Raw genomic sequence first — 16780 nt, 5'->3', positions numbered from 1 at the left:
GCCCAGAGTCAGGCGTTGGTCAGCGGCGGCCGCAGGCGCGGAGAACGCGGCTCCCCTGCCCTCCGAAAGCGCAGTCCAGTCCACCTCTTCCTAGTGTCCTGTCTGCTGGCAGGCAGCCAGCTGAAGTGTGTGGAAATGACACTGCCAGGGCGGCAGAGATTTTCCTTCATTTCTCTCCTTCCCGATCGCAGACAGGCTGACATTGGCTGGAAAGTGGAGCAGCTCGTCAGGGACAATCAATGAGAATCGATCGAGCTGCACAGGCAGGGGCTCCAGGCTGGAAAATAACACAGCAGCCAGGCTACACACAGACCCGCACACACACACACTCTCTCTCTCTCGCTAACGGAGATATTAATCTCCTACTTCCCGGCTCCGCGCAGTACTCCTTAGGTTTTCTTCCTCATGTGACAATGTAACTCTCACACCTTGTTTGTATTTTACATACGTACCAGCAAACACGCTATCACATAGTGCGCCTGTCCCTGGCCGCCAGTCCTATTGCCAAAATTACTCGCAACTGCCCCTAAAAAAAACGGACTTTGGATAAATTGCGAAAACGGGTATCGAAGTGGACGATGCGGAGATAAGCTCTAAAAAAACCCCACCAAAGCATCAATCACCCTGATCCGGTGAGCCGGACGTGGCGTCGTTTGATCTCTCCAAGTCAACTTCATTTGAATATCGGCCGCTTTGCTGCGACCCGTGTCGAGTTACAAAGTGGTTTTCGAGCCAGGAGCCGTACAGCGTGCAGCAGATTTACCGAGCAAGACGCCGCTTGGAAAGAGGATCTGTAATTGCAATTAGAACTGAGACCAGCTACACAGTCGTGATGGCAGCTGCGCCCGCCTCACTTGAACTAGTTAGAATACCAGTTTGAATATGCACACCCAATGCATTTCCAATCGGGAAAAGAGTTTGCGATAACAGGGTTAGTCGACGATCAAATGAAATGGCCAGCTCGCAGACAGACGGGTCAGTTTCTCGTCTGAACAAGCAGAGCGCAGCACTCGCCGCCCGTCCGCCCGTCGGTCCGTCTGCCAGCGAGGTCGCTCAACGTGAGAAGGCGCGCCGAGCTCCGCTCCGAGGGGCTGTTACTGTGTGCAGCAGCTCATAGCGCGGAGCACCTCAGGTCTCCGTCTCCTGTGTCGTTCAGTTATATTAAATCACACGCCGAAAAGGTGCCAGTCTTGAAAGCAAGAGTTTGCATGTGTGTTTGAGATATTTTCAATTACATTTCACCGTCAAAAATTATATATCATAAAAAAACACCCCAGATCATCTCGGCGTCTGTTAAGACCGAAGACGATTCTCTGCAACCGAGTACAGGTGCTTACTTCCTAGGGTCAGGGATAGGCTTAGGGTTAGAGCTTCCTCATGTTCATATCTATACCGATATCATGTCTCATATCTCACACTTTTTCATATCTAGTTGGACCCCAATAATCAATATGCAAGCCACAAGTTGCACTTCAGAAAGTGTCTCGTTTGTGGTCAGTTCCCTAGAGATCATTTTAACTTGGAAAACTCTTGTTGGGCGAAATCTGCAGAATGACTTAGTGAGACGACGTGCTGATGTTTTATTAGGCAGACACACGGTGAGGTCACACAGGCGCTGGATCTGTTTGGATCTGGATGTGTGGGGTCTGGGTGTGGAACTTTTTCTGTGGCTGAAGATCAATGGGAAACATTAATCATGAGGCCCAGGACTCAACTATTATCACTGTTAATTCCTTCAGAAGACTGCTATATCCAAGGCGACTTAAATAAGATAATCAATATTTGTGCAAATAGGTATGAGAGTATCATAAAGACAGACAATATCATCATGGTTCATAATTCATGGTAAACATATGCAGCCAGAAGAGATCAAGGATGAAGAAATCCTTCCTTTGCACAGAGAGCTATGATCAATCTCTGATCCTTTGACGTTTTTATATTTTTCATTGCTTTTTTGTTTTTAGTTTTCAAAATCTTTGGTCTTTTTAGTTTATCGATAGAGTCATTATTTAATATGTCAGGAAAAAAATATATATTTTTGGTATAATATGTGCCCACACAACATGAGTAGCAGCACAATGAGATCTGTTTCACCACTATGTGAATCAAACACCCTGTTTGCCCAGGAGCTCTCCGAGAGACCATCACAGTTGGGTTTCCTGCACATGGCTCTGCTGTGTGTGAGTGCCGTCTGGGATGTGTAGCAGTGTAGCTCCGTGTCCACTAAAGCACATCACAGTCCTTCAGCTTCCTTCACATCCCTTGATTCACATGGAGCTGAGAGCTGAAGGCACGGACAGCCAGTGAGAACTACAGCCTCTCCTTTTTCTCCTTACAAATTAACACCCCCAAGAAGAATCTCTATGAACAGTAGGCTAGAAGTGTGTCTAAGTGATCTCATTCAAAGCCGTTGTCCACTGGGAATATGGCACCACTATTCATTCAGCATGTCAGACAGCCTCAGCCTGTCCATTTCTGTGTCACGAAGAGCAACTGGGACTGCTGGAAGCGAGCCGTGTGGTCACACGAGCGTGGAGCCAGTCCTCGACACCAGGGCGGCGCTTCCAAAGGATGGGAGGTGTTTGTCAGTCGAAGGCCAGGTTTTCCACAGTCAGCTGAGGAAGCAGGTGGCCGTGATTCAGGCTGTTGATGTAGCGGTGAGCACTGTGCCTCCTGGGAGTCCTGCAGGCAAGCTGGACATCGGGAGCGGCGTCAGAGCCAGTGTGGAGCAGAAGACGCAGGGCGCTGGCACCTCCGTCTCTTGGCAGGGGGAGGGAGGGTCATTGATTTTGGCCTCAGTTGAGGAAAGAGATATTTGCAGCAGCGTCCTGCTATACAAGGTGGACCATCTTGGATCCCTGCATTCCCTTCCATGTCCTGGAAGGAGGCGGTGAAAGACCTTTCGGGACCACGTCTGTCTCTTCAGGGACCGCCTGCCTTGGCTGGTGGCTGAATGCAGTTCTGCTTTAGTCCACTTAGGGAACAGCCACATACCAGGCTGGGTCACCACCATGTCAGAAACGGCAGCTCGAAGGGCCCCTTAGGCTTGTCCAGTGTCAGGCAGGCACACAGAGCACATCTGGCAGGATGTTCCTATAGTTCCAGCTCATATAAGCGTTTACTTCTTACTGTAGACCTCTTCTTCTGTAGGTCTCATTTCTGAGAGAAATGTGAAGGAGTGTTCTAAGATATCAGGAAATATCAGGACAGCTCTTTTTTAGGGATGTACTGCAACTGGAGATCATCACTTACCACCCTGATGAGTCTTCCTAGGGACTGAATAACACGGGACAGACAGTGAATGTTCTCCTATATGCACTGTTCAGGGCTGGGTCACTAAGTCATTTATATAGCTGTACATCCTCTACCTGATTTTTGCATGTTACACAATATTTCTGGATTGAACCAATTGAAATGTTTTACTGCATCATATTGCAGGTGGGTTTTATGCAGGAGGAGAACGCAGCTCAGCCTATATTTAAATGTGATCAAACGGCAGGACCGAATACGAAAACGCTTAAGTTAGGCTTGAAAATTAATTTCAAGCGTTCTTTCAACGCTGTGTAATGAAACACGGTTAAGTTTCAGTGTAATATTGTGTAGGCTTTTGTTTTTGTTCTTGAAATGTGTGTGAATTGTTTCAATGCTTTCTAAAATGAGAAGCCAGAATATTATGGAAACACGATTTAGTGACCCTAGCTGTGACTTACCTTTTCTACAGAAAGGTTGAATTCAGTTAGGTCCAGCCGAGAAAGCAGTGGGGAATACAAATTTTCAGTATACTTTTTTTTTCCTACAACACAGAAGCTTGCGCATAAACTCTTAAGGATAATATCAAAAAGATCGGCTAGCTAGTTTTAAAATCCCAAGCTCTTGGACAAGTTTGAAAATGATGCGTCCTTCGAGAAGATCTTAAGAAGAATCCGATGGCAAGGCACAGCACGTACAGTGACGGCGTGCACAAGAACGCACTTTCTATATTTTATCACAGACGCAGTTTGTGGCAATGGCTAACACAAGTACCGCCGAGGAGATAAGCACACAATAGTCGTTTCACTCGCTCACAACGCTTCCATGAATAGGTTTGACACGCATTGCTCGTTAATCCCTCCGAGGAAAGACTGTCTCTTTTGTACTGGCAAAATGCCTGGTTTCACCGTATCTTATATTATCCAGACTGCATTCCCTCTCCTCTTTTCACTTAGAAATCATTTCCATGCTGTAGACCGCCTTTGTATGACCCGTTTCTTGCCAACTCAAGGCTGCAAATCAGCCCAGAGAAAAAGGCAAACTACTGGTCAGATCCACACCTAGACGTGCCAGCATTTTCTAATCAACACCCAGGAACGAAAAATCACGCGAAGGACACAGGACGCGAGAGTTGGCACATTTATTTTACCAAGGGCTGTGAATGTTTATCTAATGTTTACCACCTAAGATAATGACGAGTTGTTTGGGGGTATGTCGCTTAGCCAGGCTTTAACGGCTACGTTTATCTGGTACTGAGGTTTCTCGCGTGTTAGATTAGCCTAAGAAAACAGAAGCAGAAAATGAATTTTCAAGCGAAGTTCTGTGGCCCCTCCGTCCTTCGTGCTGTTTTTTCCCTTTTGCGCGCAGACGCTCTCCTCCATTTAAGCCGTCTGCATATTTTTCACAGTGACTGCTCGTATCTTTTTACACAGTCCAGACTGACCACATTCTTCCTGTCCTCTCACAGCTTGTCTGCATTCCTGTTTTTTACACAATGACCCCCAGCAACCTTTCCTCCCTCCCGCTCCCCGGGCTAGCCTGCCGCATTCTTCCTGCTTCCCAAACAGTCCGCAGGCTGCAGCCTCCCCGCTGAATTCGCCTATCTGATAACCACGGGCGTGGAAGTTTTTGTCTTTTTTTCTGCTTTGAACACAAGAGGGATTGACCTTTCCCTCGGTGGAATATGGAGGTCTGTGCGCAAAAAGAAACACCCTCCCACACAGAGCTGTGTTTGAACACGGTAGCGCCACTAATTAATTCCTGTAGCCTTACAATTAACTTCTGAACTCTGTGGTTTCGTTTTCATATCCAATCGATTATTATTATTATTATTATTATTATTATTATTATTATTATTATTATTATTATTATTATTAGATTAGATTGAAGTGCAGACCAGTGAGCTGATAAAGCTGTGAAATTTATCATAGCTGCAAAAAATAACCGATACCAATGAGGCAACAAAAAACATTTATCGGTTGTTTTTCTTTCATGTACAATTTTAACTTTAAAGAGAACCTGCTTCTAGTTATAGTATGGTTAAGAGAATTGTCTAGGTAATTTTCTACTGTTCTTTATTATGAAGGAGGTGAATTACTGTGCTCAGACTCTTATCCCATTCTTTCCCGATTTACAGATAAACGCGAAGCAGACCCACAGTCCGCCATTCAGGTCACAATGCAACCGTTGCTGGTTCTATTAAATTCCTGTCTTCATGTCTTCCTATCCAGTGACTGCGCTATCGAGCCCCCGGTGCACTCTAGGGGCAGACATTGCGCAGTACGGAATTTGAAACTGTAAAAAGAATAAGACCTCAAGGATTTCGCGCTGGTTACTGTAAGGGCACAAACAGCGAAACCGTGATGTTGGAAAACGGGGTAATTCAATGCCTTGACTCCTCACCGCTGACAGTTTTCCAATCAGCGGTTTCCTCCCACACAAACAGGCAGCGCGATTCCCGGCAGTGTCACCGTTTCCAGATTTCCAGATAATACCCACTGCCTCCTTCTCCCCTTCTGGACCAGGGCTCCCCAGTGCTCGTCCAGACCAGTTTACCAGTTTCCCCCAGGTCTTCCGTTCCCAGTGCTTTCCAGAGACCTAGAAACCCTGCTGATGCAGCAGTGGGGACCCCTGTACTGAGGGGCTGAAATCACACACATGTAGACACAATAAGTTTGATATACTGTCTCTTCAAGACTGTAAATGCATTTATATTTTATTTAATAGCTATTTCTACCCAGAGACCACCTCTTTCTAGTGCATCCCTAGATAGATACCTTTTTATATCTATCCAGAGAGGCACAGGCCCCTGTTTCAGTTTTGGACTGAAATAAGACTCCCCATCCAAGAGAGAGACCCGCTGCTGGTGCAGCCTCCCGAACGCCCTGCTAAATGATGGCAGTGTTAGTCCACATCAGCTCCCATTTCTCTTGAGTATGGGACGATCAAACAGTTTTAGGGTGATAAATACAGCTTTGCTAATTATTCCATTATAAATGCTCACTATGCAACATTCATTCACCTTAGTTCACATGTACTTGCAAGTCACGTTTTTGAAGACAGAGGGTGCAAATGTTTAGTGTGTATTTCTGTATACAGTGTATATATTCATTATATTCTGGCGTAAGAAATTCTGAGGAAATGTCCAGCGACAGACAGCACAAGGACCTGAGCCGTTAGTAATGTACTGTATAGCGTTCCCTGAAGCGCATCAGGTGCTGACACCGATGTGGTGCTGTGAACAGAACTGCGTGCCTCTGCAGTACTGAGCCGCGTGAGTCCGGCAGGCCAGGCTGCTCCAAGGAGCTCTGTGCAACTGTGGTGCTGCAGGGGGGCTTGTTCCCTGAGCTACTGATGACAATCTCCTCCTGCTCCTCAACGTTAAAGACTGTGGCATTAAATTTGAAAAGGAAATGTGCCATTTCCTTTCTGAAAGCACATTCACTGCGCAGTTCAACCCTGCCCTGGCTTCCTCCACTCCACACAAAAACACTGATTCTTTCCGCAGCAGCCATGTTGCTTTCCTTCAGCTCTGGTGAGCAGACCCTGCAGCAGGGGCGCAAGTGGCCTGTTCCCTTGCTGTAGCCAAGGGGCTCCCGGCTCAGACAGAGGGTGTATTAACAACCAGGGCCCCGTTTCTCACATAGCCCCTGGAAGTAACAGCAGCTCTTCCAAAAACAAACGTGCTTCCCCATGAAAAGAGCCCTTCCAGTGTCACAGTCAGATAGCCACCACTGTCAAAATGTGCCTTTCCATGAAATGTTACAGAAAATAACTATTTGGATGTTCAAAGAATCTACAATATACATTTGCCAGTTAGTATTTCAGTAGTTTGGTCAGATACTAAAGATACTGAGATATATAGACTAAATGTATCAGAGGTTGTTTGGCTCTACTCTCCTAGCTGAAGGACAGCAGCCTGACTGTGAGGAGGAGGCAGGACCCTCCTCACTGTCACAAGGAATGAGCCAGGGAGCTGCTGCAAGGGTGCTGATGGGGTGGAGGGAGGGTGCAGGAGAGATGTGGAAAGTGAAGCTCAGGAGGAGATATATACTGTATATACACAGTATATACATATGAGAGAGGGAGTGGGTTAGATTAGGATCTGACCTTACCTTTTTTTGTTGAGCATTCCATATTGGATAGTATATAGATATGTGGTGTATGTTTATGTTTGTTAAATATATAAAGGCAGTGATGCTATCAGATTTTAAAAATAGTGCTATTTAAATTCTGTGGTTTTGTGCAAGCAAAAAGTTTATATTCACATCCATTCTTTGACAGTTGAGAAATTTCAATGATCCTCACAGATTAATGAAAATGCGCTCCGTCTACACAGCCATGCGGTTGATTTTGCTACCCCGGGTTTCTGCGTTTTGCGGTTCCAGCAAGCAAACCATCTTGATGGGACAAGCGGCCTCCTCTGATTTTTAACCTTTCTTACTTTCTTATGTTCAACTGACATTTTAATTCAAAATCCAGCATTTCTTTAGATAGTGTAAAGACTTGGAGACTTCAAAAGTTAAGTTAAATAACTGAGTTTATATTTATGATCTTCTTGTTCAGTGTTTTAGATGGGTAAACCTGCTCAGAACTGGATGATATATTAATTACCAACAGCTGAACAATATCATAACAAAGACTTTTTGAAAAAAACTCAGTTGATGTTTCATCGTGCAGTCTTGCATGAAAGGGCATGCAGTGTTGATTTCATGATAATTATTATACTTGTAGAGAAAGGCAGATACTTTCAATCTAAAGTTTTGCCAGTGATGGTCTGCGTTATGTGGAAAGTAACTGAGTGGTGAGAGGGTTAAGAATGGAGAGCTGCCTCTGTGATGCAGAATCTGAGTTCAGATTCCCGCTGGAGCATCTATGAAGCTCGACAGTTCTAAGCTTCAACACAAACACACAAAGACGCACACACTTGCACTTTCCTTCTCTTGTGTGCTGTGAGCTGTGTTTACTCTCTCCGAGAGGACAGGACTGCGACTGAAGCTCAGCGATCACATGGGCGCCTCTAAGAGTGAGAGTCCGTCACCTGGGACAGAAATAGGAGCTGAAGATCAAAGGCCAAGCTTCCTTTTCCTGTTTGCCTGCCTTCTTTCTTTCTCCTGCTCTTTCTGTTCCGCTCCTACAGAAACAAGGTTTTTCAGGAGCTAGAGAGGTTTTGAGCCGCCAGCAGTCAGGCCTCGGAAAATTCGTCTAACTTGACCGCTAAGATTAAACTGCTAAAAAAAACAATTTGGGCTCCTGAAAGATGCACCAGTGAGGTAGAGAGGAAAGAGCTCACTGGTTAGAAGGAAGCATTAACAGATGTGAGTCTTAAAGGCAGACTTTAGTTATAGATTTTAAGTTCCAATATTCTGCACAGAAAAAAATATTTGTGTAAATAAAATGTTTTCATTTTTTCCAACTTTACTCTAAAGTGTGAGAACCTTTAGAGAAAGAATTACCCACCTTACCCCTGTGCTGCAGATCAATCAGTTCTGTATGTTGCTGGAGCTCTCTATTTTTGTGGTTAGCAGTCAGTTAACCAAAGACATTCCACATGATCCCAAATTTAAAAATCCCAAAAGTTTCTTTGTTCTTCTTTTAAATATAATTAATGTAAATTTAGTCAGGAAACAAATACACTAATCAAAATCTTAATTCGTTCTGTTTCTCCACCTTCTGCAGTCTATGAAAAGTATCATAATATTTTGAACATATCTTGGTTTTCTGAAATGCAGATGACAGACAGATGGCGATCTTTGTTCCAGACCACAATTTCCACATCAACAGCCCAGTAAGGTCTGAGTAGAGATGTTCTTTGATGCATCATACCAAGGGAGCACAGCTCTTCTTCTGGGGACATTTTAATCCGTTTCTCAGTTGTTAAACTAGTGGTGCTATAAAGGCAACAAAAAAAAAACTCTAAGGACTCAAGTTGGGCAGACTTTTTGTGAACCAAGGCTCTCTCCACACTGGCATTGACAGACACAAAGTAACAGAGGAGTTAGCACAGGTGTCCTGTCCAAATTCAGAATATGACTGTAAACTCTGGCCTGCCTGAAATCCTCATTCCTACATGGAGGTTAAATCTGTGCGTCAGTCTCCCTGTCTTTCCCAGCACCCAAGTCTCAGCAGGTCTAAGCCTCAGAGGGAATTTTTTTAATTAAAGTTTAGTAAAAACTCTTCACAGCCCTAAAGTGAAGTGTAGCAGCAATTTTTCAGTTAACAACCCAGGCCTTAATGGCTTGCTTGGCTAATCAGAAGCGTATCACTATGGAAACATTGTGCCCCCTACTGACCTGTATATAATTTAAGCATTATTTCAAGACAACATGGCACCTTCACTGTATCATTTTTAATTGTTTTGTCTCATAGGCTGTCTTGGCCACTCGGCCTTGTGCTGCCACAAGGGGCTCCGTTTCACTGCAACCAGCACAAACCCCCCCCCGCTCCATGTGATCCCATGATCCCACAGCTGGGGCACAACAAAGCTGAACTGGGACCAGCAAGAAGGCCTTCACCAGATAAGACATTTGGAAACTACTGCCCCACCCACAAAGAAGAAATCCACTATTTCTAACACTGCAGGGGCAGCTCTGCGTGTGCATGTGTACACTGTGCGTGTGTGGAAGGACAGGTCACCAGAATCCAAGTTTAGCTCTGGGGTTATTTATATACTGTATGAGCAAGGAGGGTCCAACTCCTCTCCCGGCGGTTGTGTCATGTGTTAAGTTACACAAAAGCATAAAGAGGTCAGCGCGGACAGTGGTGCTCATATCTCTTCATCACGCTGAAAGAACGAATATTTCAGTTGTAAGACGTGCGCAGAGAAAGACACAAATGGTACCAGAACTGAATGGTCTCATGTGATCAGATAGATAAAAAAAGGTTTAGAGCCGGGAGAAACAAGGCACAAGGCTTTGGGAGCATTTGATCGATGTGATATAAACTCTGAAAGGGTCTGACAAAGTCGAGCCAAGCTCTTCCTTCGCACTCAGCACGGAGGGCCATGAACGGAGAGGAAGTGCGTCTAGTTTCAGGAGCGCGAGCGGGAGGGCGAGGGGACACCTGCGGACGCTGGCACTGCGCTGCCAGGTGGGGCCCGGAATGGCTGCCTGGAACAGATCGGATCAGCAGGCCGGCTCCCAGACCTGCTCTCATACGGGCCTTTCTTCCGTTTGCAGATGCTTGGATCGGGAACACTGAAATTTTCTAGAGAGCATTTATTAGCAAGAGAGTTTAAAGTTCTCCGTATGAACCTCTACTTCTGCTCTGCTTACTCACCGAGGAGTTCAGAGTTGCTCTATATGATTAACAGGAATTGGCATATTCTGTCAGTTTCTTAAACAATCTTTTGATCTTTCTTATGGTATTATTTACTTAGGAGCTGAAAGTGTAGAAGATCGCTTAGCTGAAAGGTTCTCCCAGATCAGATTTTCTTACTGCTTTCGCCGCAGGCAGTTTTAAATGTACTAGCGGGATCATATGCATGCAGAGACAGTGAAGTGTGCAGCTTTGCCGTCACAGAACTGGGAAATCCATCTAATTCAGTAGACACGGCTACAGAATAAGGAACTTCTCTAGAAGACAACATGTGATAGATTTTGGTGACACTTTATTTGAATGTTGCTTCCTAATGACTTGATAATCCCTTCATAATTGCTACTCAAGACACATGCATAAAGGTTTATACAGACATACACAAATAACATAATATGTGCGCAAGAGGTCATGACATTTGTTTTAGCATTCTTCAGAGTGCTTACTACAATGCAAAGCTAAAACAGACGTCGTTATGCAACAACATTCAAATAAAGCATTGCCTGGACTAGATTTGTTTTAATAGCAATAAAACATGACAAAAGATACCATTAAAATGCTCATAATTTCTTCAATTGATTCTTCAAAGGAGCTAGTTACTGATTCATGTTTTTTTCACATTCACCCAAAGTGACTTGCATGTCCACCCATTTACACAGCTGGGTGTTTTACTGGAACAGTGTGGGTGAGAAGTCTTGCTCAAGGGTACAACAGCAGTGTCTCACCTGGGACTTGAACCCACCACCTGTTACAAGTTCAGAACCCTGCCCTCTGCTCCACACAGCTGCCCGTCACTCTGGTGTCAAGAAGCATCTCCTGTTTTTTGTGTTGTAGTCAGTGGAATACTAAGAACGTTACTATAATTCCATCTATCAAAATGTATTGCTCTAACAGTTTATTCCTCCTTCACTCTTGTTCTTGTTTGTTTTCTAATTTTCCTTCTTGGTTTCCTCATTTTCAGTTTTCAGTGTTGACTCCTTCATGGAGAGACTGACAGTAGATACAAAAATTAGATTCACTCAGCAGCTGAACTATTAAGCAAAACGGTTCTTGCAAAGAACTCAAGCAGCCTCTCCTTGTCTCCAGCCATTCTTGATTTCTAGACTTGCGTTTTAGCCCTGTGGCAGCAGATCATGGGATGAGCTACATCTGATCCCCAACGCCGAGGAGCAGCCGCCCAGAGGCGCTGTCTCTAGGAAAGGAGGAGGAATGCAAAACCAAAATGCAATCAAGTGGGAGAAGACTGCTGCTTAAAGAGCTTGACTGAACAGCAATTTCATGTTACAGTAGGTTCGCCTTTCCTGTAACTCACTCAGCTGGGTTTTTAGTACCTGAGCTGCAGGAAGAGGCATGTCTTGGTTTAAAAAGTACCAAACGTAAATAATGTGTGTTAATAATACTAACTGTTTGAGACATCAGTATCAGCACCTCCATCTCCAAAAATGTTCTCCACTAATTTATCACATGCAATACAAATATTAATGAGTAGTTTGCCCTAGTGAGAGGTAGCTAGGATTTCTAGTGAATCAACTAATTCCATAAGCAGAATTAATAATAATTATAATTGCTTACACTTATATAGCTCTTTTCTGGACACTCCACTCAAAGCACTTTACAGGTAATGGGGATCCCCTCCACCCCCACCAGTGTGCAGCCCCACCTGGATGATCTACAGCTCCAAAGACCTTCATAGAGTGGCAGAAGAATCTGCACCCTGTTGCAGGAACGCCAAATGCCTCCTTGTCTCGTGGCTCTGACTCCCCGGGGTCATGCATGATCAACCCAGATGAAGCTCTGTTTCTGTCATTAGCTGTGTGATTTAAGACACATGGAAAGATAAAGGAAGGCCAACTTTTTGAGGAGGCCAGGTTATTACAAAATAAATCTTACAGCAAATAGACACCATTTCCCATCAATATGTGACTTCCATCAATGTATATCTGAGCCTGGATATCAATCAAAGTAACCCATTTTACACTCCAACACCTGTAAGAAAAATAAATGAAATTCCCTTTACAGAATATGATGAAGTTGAATTGAATGTCTTAATGTGCATTTACTGACCACAGAAGTTAACTATTGCACACTTTAGAAACTTTGAAACCGAAAAGCTGTTGACTAGACTGCTAACAGATTTTTGTTCGCAAAGTACACTTTACACCTACATTGTTTCCATCTTTAAAAGGATGTATAAAAGGATAAAAAAGTGAGGCACCTCTCACTTTCAATGGATACCTTACAAGGGTTGAAATGCAAAGTACAGTGTTTTATTTGTGGAAACCAATAGTACACCCCAAAAAAACTCACCAGTCATGTGTATGTTAAAGTCGCCTAATATTACAACTTTAATATCAACTTTAGTCAACTGTCTGAATTAATACAGAATTTGTAAAAATAAAATAGAAACATTTGAACAACGTCTTTCCAAACAAATAACACATAGCCCTTCCCAAAAATTCTCATACATGGGTGATTCCCATACAGTTAAACATACGATGACACTATCCAGTATCTTAGAGTGCAAGTCCAAGGGGAAGGAAAGGTTTTCAAACGAATCTCCATTCTCAGCTCCTGTGGACAAAGCCTAATACAATCTCGCAGGAATCCTAACTGCCCTTCCTGATCGCAAGACGCCAATGACCTTGACCTAGTGTGACACTCTCCCCCCCCCCCCCACCCAGTGGTCAGAAGCAGAACAGCAGGTATGTGTGACCACTCCACTGCCATGTGATGTGTTACCTGAACAGCTGCCACAGCAGACAAAAATTACACAACACAGTGCTTGTTAACGTATTGAGCAGAGAGCAGGCCCAGCCTTGGCCTACAGCTATAGTGCTGGAAGGGACCCTTTCCAGCACATACAAAGACAAATAACTGTCTGGATCAACACTGTCATTCCTCCTGCAGCTCCTAGTGCAGCAAGAGATGATGGTTTCTGCACTGCCTTCCTACCTTTAGTCTTACCTTTTGTTTTATCCTCAGGCATTTATGCAATATAGCACAATTAGAGGTTATATGGATATCAATAAAACGCTACACCTAGAGGATGAGCTGACAAAGATTCCCCAAGCTTTTTGGGCCAATAAAATATACCGATTCTCCCCCCGTGCCATGTGGGTTGCGGATTAGGGTCAGACCTGTCCTGCCTAAACGTGTTTCTTTAACATGTGTGAAAGAATTGCAGCACCAGTTGCAGTAGTGCTGCACTCGGAGCAGGACCGCAAACCGTGCAGGTAAAGGGGAGGAGGGTGACGGTGTAAGTGTATTCCAGAGAGTGTAGCAGGGCCTTCAGTCAGAGGCTGAGACAGACGGGCTGGGCTCTACCACACTCTGCCCCGTGGCAGCCGGGTGCCTGAGCCACCGTGCTTTGGCTGCTCACCTCGCCTGCTCACCAGGCCCAGCTCCTCCAGAGCCAGGTCCAGGGCTGTGTGCTGCAGGTCTCATGGGCTCTTGCATATCATCCCTGCAGTGGCAACCAGGGAAGGATGTCAAGACTGGGAATTAAATAATTAGTGCACCTTAGTAAACGAGGCCCTAGTAAAGGCAGGGCAACCACACATGTGCAGTTTGTTCAGTATACACATGGCTCAAGGCCTTCTTTATTTTTTTTACTACAGCAAAACAGAACCACTGTGTCCTTACGTTTTCAGCAAAAGGAAGTCCTGTACCTTCACTGGTCAAAGCTTTTTGTGGGTCTCCTGCAAAGGTCTTGCAGGAGGTGTACACCCAGATTCCTGCAGAATGCATTTCACAGGAACAATAAAGAAGTGCTGAAGAATATTTCGCAGGAATACACAAGGATTTTTCAACGGGTCCTGCTGGTTTGAGCTTTAGGAATCTTTTAGGGTTATTTTGTGTGGGGAAATGTAGCATACACAAGGCTTACCCAAAACTGGTTCAAGAATTTTTCAAAGAACAACTGATCGTTCCTTTTCTGCAGTTCAAAACTAGGGAAAAGACTCATTACACTGTATGTTTCTGCCTCGATAATTCCTGAAAAGGAGCAATGTGAAGGAAGGCAGTATTGTGGGTGAATGGAGGCAGGAGTATCGTATAACCCTGGAAGAGCTCTACTGAAATGGCCTTTTCAATTACTGCAGTTTGGTTCCAGTAGATTGAGACACGGTTGAAGACCCGAGGAATCTGAAAGTTCTTTCAAAAGCTTTAGTCATAGTTTATATTTTTCAGGCTAAACAGAAATAATCAGTCAGCACAAATATTAGTTCAGGACGTTCTAACAGCCCACAATATAATGTTTGTGAAACATCATGTTTGCTGCAGGGATTTGCAGCATTCCATGGCATGACGCTGCTTGGCTGAGGGGCAGTCAGTCTCCCCTGTGGCACGAGCCAAGGAGCTCCTATAAGGACAGCGAGGGAGTGTGGAGATGATGCTGGGAAAAATGCTGGGATTAGTGACCACTATGAACAGGATGTTACTTCAACTGCATGGGCTGTCCGGAACTTTTAGCTGCTTCCTGGATCATGTACACCTCTAACTCCATGAAAATATTGGCTGTGGATCCAATCCAACATGTGCAATCTTTTCTTTTTGCATTTCAGAAGCAGAACCAGGATCTCGGGATACTCAGAAACATTCAGGATATATCATAAAATTGTTTCTGAGTGATTCCCTGGACTTTACAATATATTATTTTCAAATAAGCATAAAATAGTGGGCAACAAAGCTTTTTCATGCACTTTGAAACAACAAATATCTGTTAAAATGGATAAAACAACAACACAAGGCAGTGCATCTCCTGCTCAGGTGTGTAACCTGTGACATACCTTTGGGCATGTCATAATGGGATCTTTAAAACTAGACAGGTCCAGGCCCACAACCACCAACAAGCTGTGAGGTTTCAACACCCTAGTGCAATTTGTGGTGCAGGGATTTCAAAACACCACAACCAAATAAATCAACACAAGAGCCTAAACTCTTCATTGAGCTCCAGCCTAAACCTCTCTAAGTCCCCCTCTATCATGACCAAGCAGCTACCCTGCTTACCAGCCTCCAAACTGTCTCTCCCAGACTCTTCTCAATCTCTTCCAAAATTTCTCTCTCTCCAAAACTCTTCGCCATTTTACAAAATGTTCAGAATACTCAAGTTCTTTAGTCCCAGTCAGTCCTTCTGTCCAAGAGATGAAAGACAACACTCCACTCAATGATTGACCTAGGAAGCTTCCTCTTTCTGTTTTTTATAGAGTCCCCTGACGAATTGGCTTCCTGTTACTGGTCATGTGACAAAAGCAACACCTCATCCCACCCCCAGAGGAATCTGGGAAATGTAGTCCCTACAAGGCCTGTACTAATAGGTAACAACACAGATTCACAAACCTTGGCAAGAAAAAAAAGATGTCCATGTTGGTCCTTCATTCCTACCATCAGAAGAACCTTATTGTGACCAAATTAATTATTTCTTTTGTTTTACTTTGTATCAAATTGTGAATTAATATCAATTTCATCTGCTATCTATCATGTCCCATACTACTTCATTTGTGCCAAAAGAGTAAAAGCCAAAATATTTTACACAAGTCAGCTTCTGCAAAAATAAATATTCTAATTTGAGGCTCAAAATTGTAAATCCATTTTGTTTCCCAGCATCTAAAAATCCAATTATGCACTGTAAATAGATATAATCTGAGAATATGGGGAGCACACAAAATGGGCCAAAATAATTCATTTTTCTTCTGCAGATTTGAAGAGCACACATTGTGCACTGAATCACATATCTCAGAGTTGTAGTGCAGAAAATAAATTCTGCTCTTTTTGCCATGTGATCTACTGGAAGTTCAACATATTTGGCTCCTGTATTTACTTCTGGTAATGTTTAGAGATAGCTGTTTATTTCTAGTGATGTTCAGGAGGAGCTGTTTATTGCTTGTGATGTTCAGGGAGAGCTTGTTATTTCTGGTGATGTTCAGGGAGAGTTTATTATTGCTGGTGATGTTCAGGGAGAACTTATTATTTCTGGTGATGTTCAGGGAGAGCTCGTTATTGCTGGTGATGTTCAGGGAGAGCTCGTTATTGCTGGCAATGTTCAGGGAGAGTTGTTTACTTCTGGCGATGTTCAGGGAGAGCTGTTTATTTATTGCTGGCGATGTTCAGGGAGAGCTGCTGCCTGAAGTGAGACACAGTGGCTGCTGGGGGAGGCTGGGGGAGGACGGGCCCCCTGGGGGCTGCAGAGCGATCCGAACGGTGCGGACGCGGGGGGTCG

This window comes from Atractosteus spatula, chromosome 14 (genome assembly GCF_055471065.1).
Source record: "Atractosteus spatula isolate fAtrSpa1 chromosome 14, fAtrSpa1.hap1, whole genome shotgun sequence".
In the NCBI taxonomy this organism is placed as follows: domain Eukaryota; kingdom Metazoa; phylum Chordata; class Actinopteri; order Semionotiformes; family Lepisosteidae; genus Atractosteus; species Atractosteus spatula.
This window is presented reverse-complemented; position numbering follows the sequence as displayed.